Here is a 15,853-nt window from a genome sequence, read left to right as displayed (position 1 = left end):
AAAGAGAAATCTGATTGCTTGTGAGGGATGTTCATTCTGTGTTTAAGGTGGTGTATCTCAAAATCAATTATGAATCTGGCTCTTCACACTGGGGTTGTTATGCTTGCCAAAATAAGAATATTGTTTTAGGAAGCAACAGTTTGTCATCTGTGCGGTTTTCTATTTAAAGACGATGCAAATGTGAATGCAGTGGTAACTACTGAAACCCTTCTGGTTTTTCAGCTATTTGTATTGTTGTATATCTGCAGCAGTTCATCATGTAATGAGTTAACAGGGTTTTTGAAAGGATCACTTTATTGCATTTGCACAAAAATTTTGCAAAACTATGTTGTAAAGTAGGAATATGCAAGTGTTTCTGCACAGCCCTGAGGGGAATTTAGTTTCTATCAAAAGTTTTCTGCGGTGACAAGGTTTCAGACCCTTTTGATCTTTTATACAATGTTTATACAATGTACCTGAGGACTGAACTATGGGCAACTAAAAACTTTCCTCTCACACACATCACTTGCTCTCTGTTCGGAAAGCAACCAAAGAAATGACACAACATTGTGAAGCCTAGATTAAAGATTTTCTCTGCCATAGTAAACTAAAGCAAACCTTCTCACATAGGTCATGAGAAAATAAGTCTACTGCTCTAGTTATATCTGCTCATGAAATTTAATGTAGATCGTCATGGATTACATAGTCATAGTCATAGTCATACTTTACTGATCCCAAGGGAAATTGGTTTTCGTTACAGTTGCCCCATAAATAGTTAAATAGTAATATGTAAATTATGCCAGGAAATAAGTCCAGGACCAGCCTATTGGCTCAGGGTGTCTGACCCTCCAGGGGAGGAGTTGTAAAGTTTGATGGCCACAGGCAGGAATGACTTCCAATTACGCTCTGTGTTGCATCTCGGTGGAATGAGTCTCTGGCTGAATGTACTCCTGTGCCTAACCAGACCATTATGTAGTGGATGGGAGACATTGACCAAGAGGGCATGCAACCTAGACAGCATCCCCTTTTCAGACACCACTGTCAGAGAGTCCAGTTCCATCCCCACAACATCACTGGCCTTACGAATGAGTTTGTTGATTCTGTTGGTGTCTGCTACCCTCAGCCTGCTCAAAAGGCGATCCCTCAGAAAGGCAGCATCCATCATTAAAGGCCCCCGCCATCCAGCACATGTCCTCTTCTCATTACTACCATCAGGGATGAGGTATACAAGCCTGAAGGAACACATTTAATGTTATAAGAACAGCTTCTTCCTCTCCGCCATCAGATTTCTGAAAGGTTAATGAACCTATGAACACTACCTCACTGTTTTTGCACTACTTATTTACTTATTTAATTGATATATTTTTTTTCTTAATACAATGTATAGTATATTTTATGTATTGGACTGTACTGCTGCCACAAAACAGCAAATTTCATGACATATATCATGATAGTAATATTCTGATTTTGATTCTAAAGAGGTATTGCTACCTGCACTGACAGCTACTGGCTCCATGAAATTAAGGCCCTCATCTTTTTTTTTAGTAAAACTGAATAAAATATTCTGAAAGATTCAGGAAGTTGTGACTGTGTTCCTAAGGATAACAAAGCTGAAGGAAAATTCCAGTAAAAGTGTTCAAAATTGAAAGGAACTTTCAAAGATGACTGGAGATACTGAACCAACCAGACTTAGTTCAGCAAGCAGAGAAACATGACTTGTGTTCACTCTCAGAGAAGTCAGAGGGGAATTGGGGAAGATAATTTTATACAATAAGTTGTTATCATCTGAATACAGCTATGATGCTGGTGGAGCCAGATCAATTTTGAATCAAAATATGAATAAAACATTAAATTGTAAGGGAAACTCAAAAAGTCTTGAGGAAATTTGGGACGGTAGTTGGAATAATTAGATATTTCTTCAGAGATATGCCGCAGGAATGCAGAGTGAATGAACGTGGATGTGGACTCGCTTTCATAATCTTCATCTCTGAATGTTATTTGCTTAATTTTATTGTTTTCACAATTTGTTTTTTTGTGCATATTGGGTGTATGACAGCCTTCTTTTTATTGGCTTCTATTGCATTTTTTTGTTTTGTGGTTGCCCATAAGGAGACAAATCTCTAGGTTGTATAGAGTACAATACTTTGATCATAAATGTACTTTGAATTTTGAAGTATCTCCTTTTGAACTGACTTATCTGTCACTTGAATTTAATAGAGACGGTGATGATTGTTTATTAAATACTGGGGCTAATTTTAATGCCTTTGTCTAAAGTAAAAGTTGCCTTGTCTCTCTGATAAAAACAAAAGCCAACTCAACATAGTTTTAGGAGAAGGAATGAAGAATATTCAGGTGAAAGGATAAATTCAGAAAGAGACCACACAAAACCCAAAAGTTTAAAGGAGATTTACAAGCCTGATGTTTTACACAGACAGAGAGTGGTGTGTGCCTGGATCTTGCTGGCAGGGGGAATTAGTGGAAGCAGATACAAGAGCAGTGTTTAAGAGGCACTTACACAGACACATAAACAGCCAGATAATAAAAGATATAGATCAGATCAGGGTTTCAACCAAAATGTCTAGAATTTCTTTCCTCCATCCCATGCTGCTCAAATCTTCAACATTTTTAAACAGATTCCAGTATCGGCTGGCCTGCTCTGTCTTCCAGAGGATATAGTCTATGTCAGGGCTCCCAGACGGGAGCCCACTGACCCCTCAGTTAATGGTAGGGATCCATGCCATAAAAAAATTGGGAACCCCTGTCCCATTTGCAGGCAGATGGGATTAGTTTGGACTGACATCCTAGTTGGCACTGACATGATAGGCCAAAGGACCTGCTTTTGTGCTCTACTATCCTATGTCCTTTGTCCTGATGGGCAATAGTTCCATCGGACCGATGAACAATTAACACTGTTCCCATGTCAGTAAATCCAGGAACCAACATCGAGTTAACTTAATATCAGTGGTGCACAGATACTTAAATCTTAATTTAAATAAATAATAGAAAAAATCAAGTTCAAAGTAAATTTATTATCAAAGAAAAGTACAGACATGTCACCTTGAGATTCATTTTCTTGCATTTATAGGAAAACTAAGTACAATAGAATTTATGAAAAACTATAAATAACAGGGCTGACAAACAACCATTATGCAAAAGAAGAGAAATTGTGCAAATAATAATAAAAATAATTTTAAAATTGAAAATAATTAATACTGAGGAAAAGTTGTAGGGTCCTTGAAAATGAGTCTATAGTTTTCATGAACATTATCATTTTATGGACATACAATCTATATATATATAAAAGCTATCTTATGTTTTTATATTTATATTTATTGTTTGTTTTTTTAGTATTATTATTGTGTTCTTTATCTTTTGTGTTTTTTTATGTTGCATCGGGGTTGGAGTATCAATTTTTCCTACTCCTTACACTTGTTTACAGGAAGTGACATTAAACAATCTTGAATCTTGAAATTTTTACAGAATTATAGAGTTAAGAAATCCTTTGACACATAGGAATCGAAATGAATGTGAAGAGGAGAACAGAGTGCACAAAGTATTTGAGAAATGTGATAAAGAACACAGAAATTAGGAGACCAGTGTTACGTACCCCGTAACTGGGTTGCCAAACCAGCAGAAATGGATCACTCAGTTGGAGTCTGGATTACTAGAACTAAGAAAGTTTTATTAAAGAAACAAGCAACACAGTACTCTAATCAAAAAGGATAATAAATGCAACAGTTCAGCAATGATAAACATACATGTACACAGAATTAAGATAACAGGATTAATCAAGCTCTATCGTTGTCTAGGGGTAAATGACCAGTTTCAAAGTGACGCAAAGTTCAGTTCAATTTAGTTCAGTTCAGTTCGCAGTAATCGCTGCCGTGGCGATGGACAGTGGGGGGGAGTGGAGAGAGAGAGCAAAAATGAATGAATATTCAAGGCTTCCAGACAGACCTTCGCAGTCAGCTTTCGGGCGAGTCCTTTGTGATGTCATCTGAGGTCACCGACCGTGACCCCTCCGTTTCCAGATACGATTGTTTCTCTGCGCTGAACCTGGCACCCAGGCAAGGGTGGACACACACCAGGTTCCTGCCGATCGTGCCTTTGCGCCCTGCGCGTTTATGGCCTGGTACTTCCCACCGACTTGTGAGAGGCGCACCGCTTCCAGGGTCTCGTTACCTCGGGTGTCGTGTGTGTCTGCCTTAGCGAACCTGTCCCTTTTTATCCCCCTGCTGGGGTATCGGCTGTCCATCACTTCAAACAGTTCAGGGTTCAAAGGGGGAGCTGCTCTTGACAGCCCTCCTTCCCCTTCATTACACATCTCCGAATGCTGCTGCATTGTTTTCCTTATCTCTCTCTCTCCTGAAGACAGGTGGCAGACCAACTGCTGATCCCACCGGTGCCAGCACAGGACAGCAACATCTTAATCTATGTGTATTCTTGTCACACTTCCCCCCTTTAAGGATTTTTACCGGGGGGTAAAAATTACAAACATGAATACATTATTTGATACACACACAAATATACATCTTTATCAGCTATTTGGCTAATATAGCGAGTTTGAAGTTGTCAACACCTGACAGACAGTCAGACATCACATTTCCTGTTCCTTTTATATGTGTTATTAATAATCCCTTAGACCAGGCTCCAACTTAGCAAACTTCATAGTGGCCAAAAACACTGATGAATTGCGATCAATGTAACCTCCCATTGGGTTTTGTCCCGGACCACAATAACAAGGGTCGTCCCATTCCGACTTAGGTTTCTCTCGCAAGGGCTTAGTTGGAGGGGGGGTGGTAGTAACCGCAGAGTTATTGCAAAACTCCCTACAGTACCCCACCATCTCCAAGAGCCTTCTGAGGGCCCTCTTGTCTGTCGGGGTTGGGATGTCAGCGATAGCCTGCACTGTAGCTTGCATCGCTGCCAGCTGCCCCTGTGTCACCACAATTCCCAGGTAAGTGACCTTCGTATGGCCGAACTAATTTTTTCCAAGGTTCACTATCAAGCTGGCTTCAGACAGCCGTAGTACATCGCCAATACACACCTCTGTGTTCGTCAGCCCTTTAGTCACTGAATTACTCATTCTATACGGCGGTTGCCCGCTAGGTTGACTTGTGACACAGACACCCCCCAATGTCCCAGTTCTTTGCATCGCCTCGGGACAATCAAACACACGTGTGTGAGTCGTTTAATTACTTCTCCTAAAGAGTTGCTTTGTTCAGGGATTAAGGGAGAGACCTTATCAGCAGAGCTGGCCAAAACAATAGCCTTCTCCCATCTGGTCGATACCATACTCATCTTTTCAAAATGGTTTTTCTCTCTTATCAGGGGGACCCTAGCTTCATTGATTTCCGCGCTAACACCGACTAGGTTTGTTAGCATATCGAAAGCCTGTGACCGTCTCAGTTCGCGTCGGTCATAATCAATAACATCCTTCCTCCTGGGCAGCTGGTAAACCTCTTTCATGATTCCACCAGCTGTTCCCTCCAGCACCGCAAATTGTCCACCGGGGGGTACCTTGTGGGCCAGGTTAAAAATCTCATCCCCATAACTCTTTTTCACCACCCCCCATTCCTCATCTGCGGGTACGGTACTTGGTTTCCCTTTCTTCCTTAGCACTTCCTCCTCCACCAAAACCATCAGCCCCTCGTCTCGCTCCTGCGCCTGCACAAATTCTTTCCTGGCTAATGCTACGTCTGTCCCAGCTCCCTCACTACCTCTTGTCTCACTACACTCCTTCTTTTCACTTTCTACCCCCTTCTCGTACAAGGCTGGCAGAAACGTCTCAGCTAAATTTACTACCGCAGTCCCGTGATGAACCTGTGAGTCCATGGGCGGGGCCTCAATGCTGGCAGGCTGACCTGTCAATCTCACGGCTGGGAACACGATTCCCCCGGCGACGTCATTACCGAGCAAGACTTCCACGCCTTTCATTGGTAATTCGGACCTCACCCCGATCGTGACTAGTCCAGAGACCAGGTTGCTTTGTAAGTGTACCTGGTGCAAAGGGACTGTCTCTGTCCCTTCTCCAACACCTTTGACCTTGACCTCCCCAGTCTGGGTCTCTGAGCTAAACACTAATACACTCTTCAGTATTAGTGACTGACACGCTCCCGTGTCTCTCCAGATCCGCACCGGAACTGGTTTTAACCCCTCCTTCACCGACACCAATCCGGCCGAGATAAACCTCTCGCGCCCTTCCTGAACTTTGGCAGACCTGTCCTTCCCTAGCGGTTCATTTACCAGCTCGATACAGCCAGTCAAAATCGCTGTTTCTCCTTTTCCCGTCTCCTTCTTTGGGGCAAAGCACCTGGACGCAAAGTGTCCGACTTTCCCGCAATTATAACAGACGACCCCTGGAGACTTCCTACCAGACTGCTCCCGGTCTACCTTATCCTTCTCACTAGTCCCCGGCTTACTTTCTGACTTTTCTGGCGCACTCTCCCCGCCATCCTGACTACCCTTCTGGTAGCCTTTAATCGGGGCAAACTTCATTTTATGCCTCAACGCATACTCATCCGCTAACTTAGCAGTTGTGGCTAATGTGGCTGCCTCTTTCTCATCTAGGTAGGGTCTCATACCCTCAGGGACACAACCTTTAAACTGCTCAATCAGGATCAGCTGTAGCAGTCTGTCATAATCCCCCTCTACCCCCTTCGAGGCGCACCAATGCTCACAATATGTCTGCATCTCACGGGCAAACTCCAAATACGTGCGGTCCCACTGCTTCCTCGCATTCTGGAACCTCTGCCGGTATGCCTCCGGGGCCAACTCGTAAATCCTGAGGATGGCCTCTTTCACCACCTCATACCTCTGGGCATCTTCCGCGGACAAAGCTGAGTAAGCTTCTTGGGCTTTCCCTTTCAGTACACTCTGAAGCAAAACAACCCACTTATCCCTCGGCCGGTCCTGACTTATAGCCACTTTTTCGAAATGGAGAAAGTACCGATCCACGTCGGTATCGTCAAATGGGGGAACCAGCCTAACCTCCTGGGTCACCCAGAACCCTCCACCTTGGTTCGGCACGAGCCCCTGCTCTGCCCTTAACCTTAACTTCTCCAGCTCGAATTCCTTTTCCCTCTGTTTCTCCTCTCGCTCCCACTGTCTCTCTCTCTCTCTCTCCCTCTCTCTCTCCTGCCTTTCTAACTCTTTCTCTTTCTCTTGCCTTTCTAACTCTCTCTCTTGCCTTTCTAACTCTCTCTCCTTCTCTTCTCGCTCCAACTGTCGTACCCAGAACTCGAGCTCGAGTCTCAGTTTTTCAAGCTGCACCTGTACCGCGTCTCCCGCAGGTTTTTCAATAGACACCACCCCCAGCTCGCCTTGGGGAAACACACCTTTAGATACATAGTGCTCTACGATAGCTCTGTGTATCTCCTCTCTCCTCATTGTCGACTTCCCCTTAGCAAGATTCAACCGTTTGGCCACAGCTACCAATTCCGATTTCCTGGCATCCTCTAATGCCTCCAAGGTCGGAGCCTTCATAATTGCCTCAGCCTCCATTTCTGCTGTTTGTCTTTTCTTTCTTTCGGGAATTTTGACCCAATCAATTTACTCCGTCCCAAATTTAGCGTTCAAAATCGTGGACGAGAACCCCACTTATGTTACGTACCCCGTAATTGGGTTGCCAAACCAGCAGAAATGGATCACTAGTAATCCAGAAATGGAGTCTGGATTACTAGAACTAAGAAAGTTTTATTAAAGAAACAAGCAACACAGTACTCTAATCAAAAAGGATAATAAATGCAACAGTTCAGCAATGATAAACATACATGTACACAGAATTAAGATAACAGGATCAATCAAGCTCTATCGTTGTCTAGGGGTAAATGACCAGTTTCAAAGTGACGCAAAGTTCAGTTCAATTTAGTTCAGTTCAGTTCGCAGTAATCGCTGCCGTGGCGATGGACAGTGGGGTGAGGGGGCAGAGAGAGAGCAAAAACGAATGAATATTCAAGGCTTCCAGACAGACCTTCTCAGTCAGCTTTCGGGCGAGTCCTTTGTGATGTCATCTGAGGTCACTGACCGTGACCCCTCCGTTTCCAGATACGATTGTTTCTCTGCGCTGAACCTGGCACCCAGGCAAGGGTGGACGCACACCAGGTTCCCGCCGATCGTGCCTTTCCACCCTGTGCGTTTATGTCCCGGTACTTCCCACCGACTTGTGAGAGGCGCACCGCTTCCAGGGTCTCGTTACCTCGGGTGTCGTGTGTGTCTGCCGTAGCGAACCTGTCCGTTTTTATCCCCCTGCTGGGGTATTGCCTGTCCATTACTTCAAACAGTTCAGGGTTCAAAGGGGAAGCCGCTCTTGACAGCTCTCCTTCCCCTTCATTACACATCTCCAAATGCTGCACCATTGTTTTCCTTATCTCTCTCTATCCTGAAGATAGGTGGCAGACCAACTGCTGATCCCACTGGTGCCAGCACAGGACAGCTACATCTTAATCTATGTGTATTCTTGTCACACCAGATACTCCAATCTGATAAGCTGAGGATATTGTTAGACAGGGATATTGAGGTGATACAATGAGAGTGCAAAAAACCTCAGGAAGGTGAGCATTTGTGGAGTATTAGAAAAACCATTCTGTCACTTTCACATGAAGTAAATACAAGTTGATTTAAATGCAATAGTACATCAGATAATATGTACAGTTCTTTTATAAGCAATAATGAAAATGAGTTTCAGTCACATTTAATTCTCTGTGCTCTTTAAATGGTCAAGCACTTCTATAGATCAAAAACTTCTATAGATGTACTATCCTGAGAGGCTATATCACTGTCTGGTATGGAGGGGCTATTGCACAGGACCGAAAGAAGCTGCAGGGGGTTGTAAATTTAGTCGGCTCCGTCTTGGGTACTAACCTACAAAGTACCAAGGACATTTTTAAGGAGCGGTGTTTCAGAAAGGCAGCGTCCATTATTAAGAACCCCCAGAACCCAGGGCATGAACTTTTTCACTGCTACCATCAGGTAGGAAGTACAGAAGCTTGAAGGCACACACTCAGCGATTCAGGAACAGATTCTTCCCCTCTGCCATCCGATTCCGAAATGGAGATTGATCCCGTGAACAAAACATCACTTTTTAAATGTATATTATTTCTGTTTTTGCATGATTTTAAATCTATATATTATACATATACCATAATAGATCTATTTATTTGTTTGTTTATTTATATATTTATTCTTTTTCTTCTTCTTCTATATTATGTATTGCATTGAACTACTGCTGCTAAGTTAACAAATTTTATGACACATGCTGGTGATAATAAGACTGATTCTGATTTATTTTGTTGAGCTCTGTACAAATTATGTAGCTGCATCACAACACTGTAGCTGCCACACCATGAATTAACTCTTCAATGAAGACACATCTTAACATCAAATCTCCAATCTTTACAAGCCACAGAATCATCAACAAGTGCACAGACGACTATAACAGGAACACCCACATCAACAGCAGAAAAGACTACCGGCAGCACGAATATGTCAACATTTGAAAGTACAACTGGGACCACCACAGCGCCACCCACATCCACTGGTGAGTGTTCTCTAATAAACCCAAGCCCAATAATTACTCCAGATTTTACATAATTTCAATCCCAAACAATTCATCAGCAAGAAGGAGGTATCAATCAGGTTACCATCGATGCAACACACAAAAAAATGGGGAAGGAATTCAGTAGGTTTGTGTGTATTGCATTTGTGTTGCGTCTGATTTCCAGCATCTGAAGGTTTCTTGTTTGTGATTAGATTACAAGTGGTAAATGTATTAAAAATGTGTTAAAATTATATTTAAGTAGTAATTCTCAGCCAAGAAGAATTCAACAGTACAGTTATGGGAAACACATCCTGCAGAATGCTTAACAGATTAAATGGAAATTCTACAATTTTTAATAATATATTGTGGTATCAGTAAGGTTTTAATCAGGAACAAGAATCAGAATATTTCCCACTAACGTTGCCTACATTACTGCAGTGGTCAAATATCATTCAGATATATTTATCGAGGTATCATCCTGCTTCCTAAATCTCACAATGCATTTCCATGCAATATCTGAATTTACCTTCTAATTAATCAACATATCTTAAAATAACATCTGCCTTCTTCAAGAAACAAAGAAACTGTCGACAAGTACAGTGAATACCAGTACAACAGCAAGCAGCCCATCAGCTCCTACCTCAACAACATCAGAAACATCCACTGGCACCACCAGTTTATTGACAACTGAAAGTACCACTGGCTCAGCGACAGTTCCATCCACAAGCATTGGTGAGCCTACTCTCTATTCTTCTATAAAAATGAATTAAAATATTGGAAAAAGACATCTTAAAATAATGTAAATCATCCTCTAGAAACAACGCAACTGTCGACAAGCACAGTGACAAGCAGCACAACACCAAGTAGCACATCAGTTCCAGCCTCAACAACATCTGAAACGTCCACTGGAACAACCACTGCAGTCACAACAGAAAGTTCATCGATCACAACCACAAATCCATCTACAACCGTTGGTGAGTGCACTCTGACAGAAGAGCTCCAAATTATTTCTTCAAATTTCACATCAATGGTATTGCTCCATTTACATGAAATTGTATCTCAAATTTTCAGTACATTTCCTTAAGTATGCATGCAGACATATTCTGTTCCTGTCAGAATTGACAGAAATTGTAAATTACGAAAGAAAAATTAGGGCTAGCTTATGTGAACAAAGTTAGAGGCTACAGTAAATTATGTTATCAGTAGGAGTTACAAACAGACAAAACTACAATCTGTTTCATTCACATTATTTCCCTCTATTCTTCTTATCTTCACGGGGATATATTTTTTCACTCTCTGTACAAATAATATCTGTACATCGCAATACTGTTGAAGCTTCAACACGCAATTATGCTTCTAAGACTGCACATCTCATCATCAAACCTGCATTATTCTAGAAACAACAGAACCATCCACAACTGCAGAGACAAGCAGTATTACAACAACAATGACAGGAACTACACCATCAACAACAACAGAAATCACTACAGGCAGCACTAGTGCATCCACATTTGAAAGTACAACTGTGAGCACCACAGCTGCTTCCACATCTACTGGTGAGTGTTCTCAGATACACTCCAGTTCAATAATTCCTGCAGGTATCGTACGACCTGACTCTCAAATACTTCATCATCACTAATGTTAGGAGCTAAGAATTGCGTTCTGTTCAAATCAAATATGCGTTAAAATAATACTGGCTACCTTACAGTAGTAAATCACAGCTGGTCAGAATTCTATGATACTTTCATGAGAAATGTATCTGCATGTTTCTCATCATAATAATCCAAAATGACAAACCATTCCACAATATTCTGTGGTATCGTTCGGGTTTCCGCAGGAACAGGAAATAAACTGTTTCCAATTCTGACACCATGCAGTAATGAAATGCTCAAAGACTCATACAGAAGTATTTTTCAATTTATATTCCTGCATCCCAACTCTCTCAATGCTGTACCATTCAATGTCCAGATGTACTCTCTCAATTGTATGACTCATATCAAAATAATGTTAATCGTATCTAGAAACAACGCAACTGTCGACAAGTACAGTGACAAGCAGCGCAACACCAATTGGCACATCGGTTCCAGCCTCAACAACATCTGAAACGTCCACTGGAACAACCACTGCAGTCACAACAGAAAGTTCATCGATCACAACGACAAATCCATCTACAACCGTTGGTGAGTGCAATCTGACAGAAGAGCTCCAAATAATTTCTTCAAATTTCACATCAATGGTATTGCTCCATTTACATGCAATTGTATCTCAAATTTTCAGTACATTTCCTTAAGAATGCACGCAGACAGAATCTGTTCCTTTCTCAATTGACAAAAATTGCAATTTACGAAAGAAACATTAGGTCTAGAATACATGAACAAAGCTAGAGGCTACAGTAAATTATGTTATCAGTACGATTTACAAACAGACAAAACTACAATCTGTTTCATTCACATTATTTCCCTCTGTTCTTCTTATCATCACGGCGATATTTTTTTACTCTCTGTACACAAAATATCGATATATCGCAATACTGTTGAAGCTGCACACGCAATTATGCTTCTAAGACTGCACATCTCATCATCAAATCTGCATTATTCTAGAAACAACAGAACGATCCACAACTGCAGAGACAAGCAGCATTACAACAACAACGACAGGAACTACACCATCAACAACAACAGAAATCACTACAGGCAGCACTAGTGCATCCACATTTGAAAGTACAACTGTGAGCACCACAGCTGCTTCCACATCTACTGGTGAGTGTTCTCAGATACACTCAAGTTCAATAATTCCTGTAGATATCGTATGACTTGAATCTCAAATACTTCATCATGACTAATGTTAGGAGTTAAGAATTGGGTTCCATACGTATCGAATAACTGTTAAAATAATATGTGTAATCTTCCAGTAGGAAATCACAGCTGTTCAGAATTCTATGATACTTTCATGACAAATGCATCTGCATGTTTCTCATCATATTAATCCAACATGACAACCCATTCAACAATATTCTGTGGTATCAATTGGGTTCCCTCAGGAACGGGAAATAAACTGTTTCCAATTACCACACCATTCAGAAATGAAATACTTCAAGACACATGCAGAAATATTTCTCAATTTATATTCCTGCTTCCCAACTCTCACAAAGCTGGACCATTCAATGTCCAGATGTACTCTCTCAATGGTATAACTCATATTAATATAATGTTAATCCTATTCTAGAAACAACACATCTGTCGACAAGTACAGTGACAAGCAGCGCAACACCAAGTAGCACATCGGTTCCAGCCTCAACAACATCTGAAACGTCCACTGGAACAACCACGGCAGTCACAACAGAAAGTTCATCGATCACAACGACAAATCCATCTACAACCGTTGGTGAGTGCACTTTGACAGAACAGCTCCAAATAATTTCTTCAAATTTCACATCAATAGTATTGCTCCATTTACATACAATTACATCTCAAATTTTCAGTAAATTCCTGAAATATGCACGCAGTCAGAATCTGTTCCTGTCTGAATTGACAAAAATTGTAATTCACGACAGGAAAATTAGGGCTAGCTTATCTGACGAAACTTAAAGGCTACAGTAAATTATCTTCTCAGTATGAGTTACAAACAGACAAAAGTACAATGAATTTCATTCACATTATTTCACTCTGTTCTTCTTATCTTCACGGGGATATATTTTTTCACTCTCTGTACAAATATTACCGATACATCGCAATACTGTTGAAGCTGCACATGCAATTATGCTTCAAGACTGCACATCTCATCATCAAATCTGCATTATTCTAGAAACAAAAGCATCATCCACAACTGCAGAGACAAGCAGTATTACAACAACGACAGGAACTACACCATCAACAACAACAGAAATCACTACAGGCAGCACTAGTGCATCCACATTTGAAGGTACAACTGTGAGCATCACAGCTGCTTCCACATCTACTGGTGAGTGTTATCAGATACACTCAACTTCAATAATTCCTGCAGGTATCGTACGACCTGAATCTCTAATACTTCATCATCACTAATGTTAGGAGCCAAGAATTGGGTTCCATACGTATTGAATAACTGTTAAAATAATATGTGTAATCTTCCAGTAGGAAATCACAGCTGTTCAGAATTCTATGATACTTTCATGACAAATGCATCTGCATGTTTCTCATCATATTAATCCAACATGACAACTCATTCCACAATATTCTATGGTATCAATTGGGTTCCCTCAGAAACGGGAAATAAACTGTTTCCAATGACCACAAAATGCAGAAATGAAATGCTGAAAGACACATGCAGAAATCCTGCTTCCCAAACCTCACAATACTGTACCATTCAATGTCCAGATGTACTCTCTCAATTGTATGACTCATATCAAAATAATGTTAATCGTATTCTAGAAACAACGCGACTGTCGACAAGTACAGTGACAAGCAGCGCAACACCAAGTAGCACATCGGTTCCAGCCTCAACAACATCTGAAACGTCCACTGGAACAACCACTGCAGTCACAACAGAAAGTTCATCGATCACAACGACAAATCCATCTTCAACCGTTAGTGAGTACACTCTGACAGGACAGCTGCAAAACATTTCTTCAAATTTCACATCAATGGTATTGCTCCATTTACATGCAATTGTATCTCAAATTTTCAGTACATTTCCTTAAGTATGGACGCAGACAGAATCTGTTCCTTTCTCAACTGACAAAGATTGCAATTTACGAAAGAAACATTAGGTCTAGAATATGTGAACAAAGTTAGAGGCTACAGAAAATAATGTTATTGGTATGATTTACAAACAGACAAAACTACAATGTGTTTCATTCACATTATTTCACACTATTCATCTTATCTTCACGGGGATATATTTTTTAACTCTCTGTACACAAAATATCGATACATCGCAATACTGTTGAAGCTGCACACGCAATTATGCTTCTAAGACTGCACATCTCATCATCAAATCTGCATTATTCTAGAAACAACAGAACCAGCCACAACTGCAGAGACAAGTAGTATTACAACAACAACGACAGAAACTACACCATCAACAACAACAGAAATCACTACAGGCAGCACTAGTGCATCCACATTTGAAAGTACAACTGTGAGCACCACAGCTGCTTCCACAGCTACTGGTGAGTGTTCTCAGATACACTCAAGTTCAATAATTCCTGCAGGTATCGTACGACTTGAATCTCAAATACTTCATCATCACTAATGATAGGAGCTAAGAATTGGGTTCCATACGTATCGAATAACTGTTAAGATAATATGTGTAAGATTCCAGTAGTAAACCACAGCTGGTCAGAATTCTATGATACTTTTATGAGAAATGCATCCGCATGTTTCTCATCATAATAATCCAAAATGACAAACCATTCCACAATATTCTGTGGTATCGTTCGGGTTTCCGCAGGAACAGAAAATAAACTGTTTCCAATTCTGACACCATGCAGTAATGAAATGCTCAAAGACTCATACAGAAGTATTTTTCAATTTATATTCCTGCATCCCAACTCTCACAAAGCTGGACCATTCAATGTCCAGATGTACTCTCTCAATGGTATAACTCATATTAATATAATGTTAATCCTATTCTAGAAACAACACATCTGTCGACAAGTACAGTGACAAGCAGCGCAACACCAAGTAGCACATCGGTTCCAGCCTCAACAACATCTGAAACATCCACTGGAACAACCACTGCAGTCACAACAGAAAGTTCATCGATCACAACGACAAATCCATCTACAACCGTTGGTGAGTGCACTCTGACAGAAGAGCTCCAAATAATTTCTTCAAATTTCACATCAATAGTATTGCTCCATTTACATGCAATTATATCTCAAATTTTCAGTACATTTCCTGAAATATGCACGCAGACAGAATCTGTTCCTTTCTGAATTGACAAAAATTGCAATTTACGAAAGAAACATTAGCTCTGGAATATGTGAACAAAGTTAGAGGCTACAGTAAACTATGTTACCAGTACGATTTAGAAACAGACAAAAGTACGATGTGTTTCATTCACATTATTTCACACTATTCTTCTTATCTTCACGGGGATATATTTTTTCACTCTCTGTACACAAAATATCGATACATCACAATACTGTTGAAGCTGCACACGCAATTATGCTTCTAAGACTGCACATCTCATCATCAAATCTGCATTATTCTAGAAACAACAGAACCAGCCACAACTGCAGAGACAAGCAGTATTACAACAACAACGACAGGAACTACCCCATCAACAACAACAGAAATCACTACAGGCAGCACTAGTGCATCCACATTTGAAAGTACAACTGTGAGCACCACA

The sequence above is a fragment of the Mobula birostris genome, chromosome 26 (genome assembly GCF_030028105.1).
Source record: "Mobula birostris isolate sMobBir1 chromosome 26, sMobBir1.hap1, whole genome shotgun sequence".
Classification (NCBI taxonomy): domain Eukaryota; kingdom Metazoa; phylum Chordata; class Chondrichthyes; order Myliobatiformes; family Myliobatidae; genus Mobula; species Mobula birostris.
Note: the sequence above shows the minus strand (reverse complement) of the source record.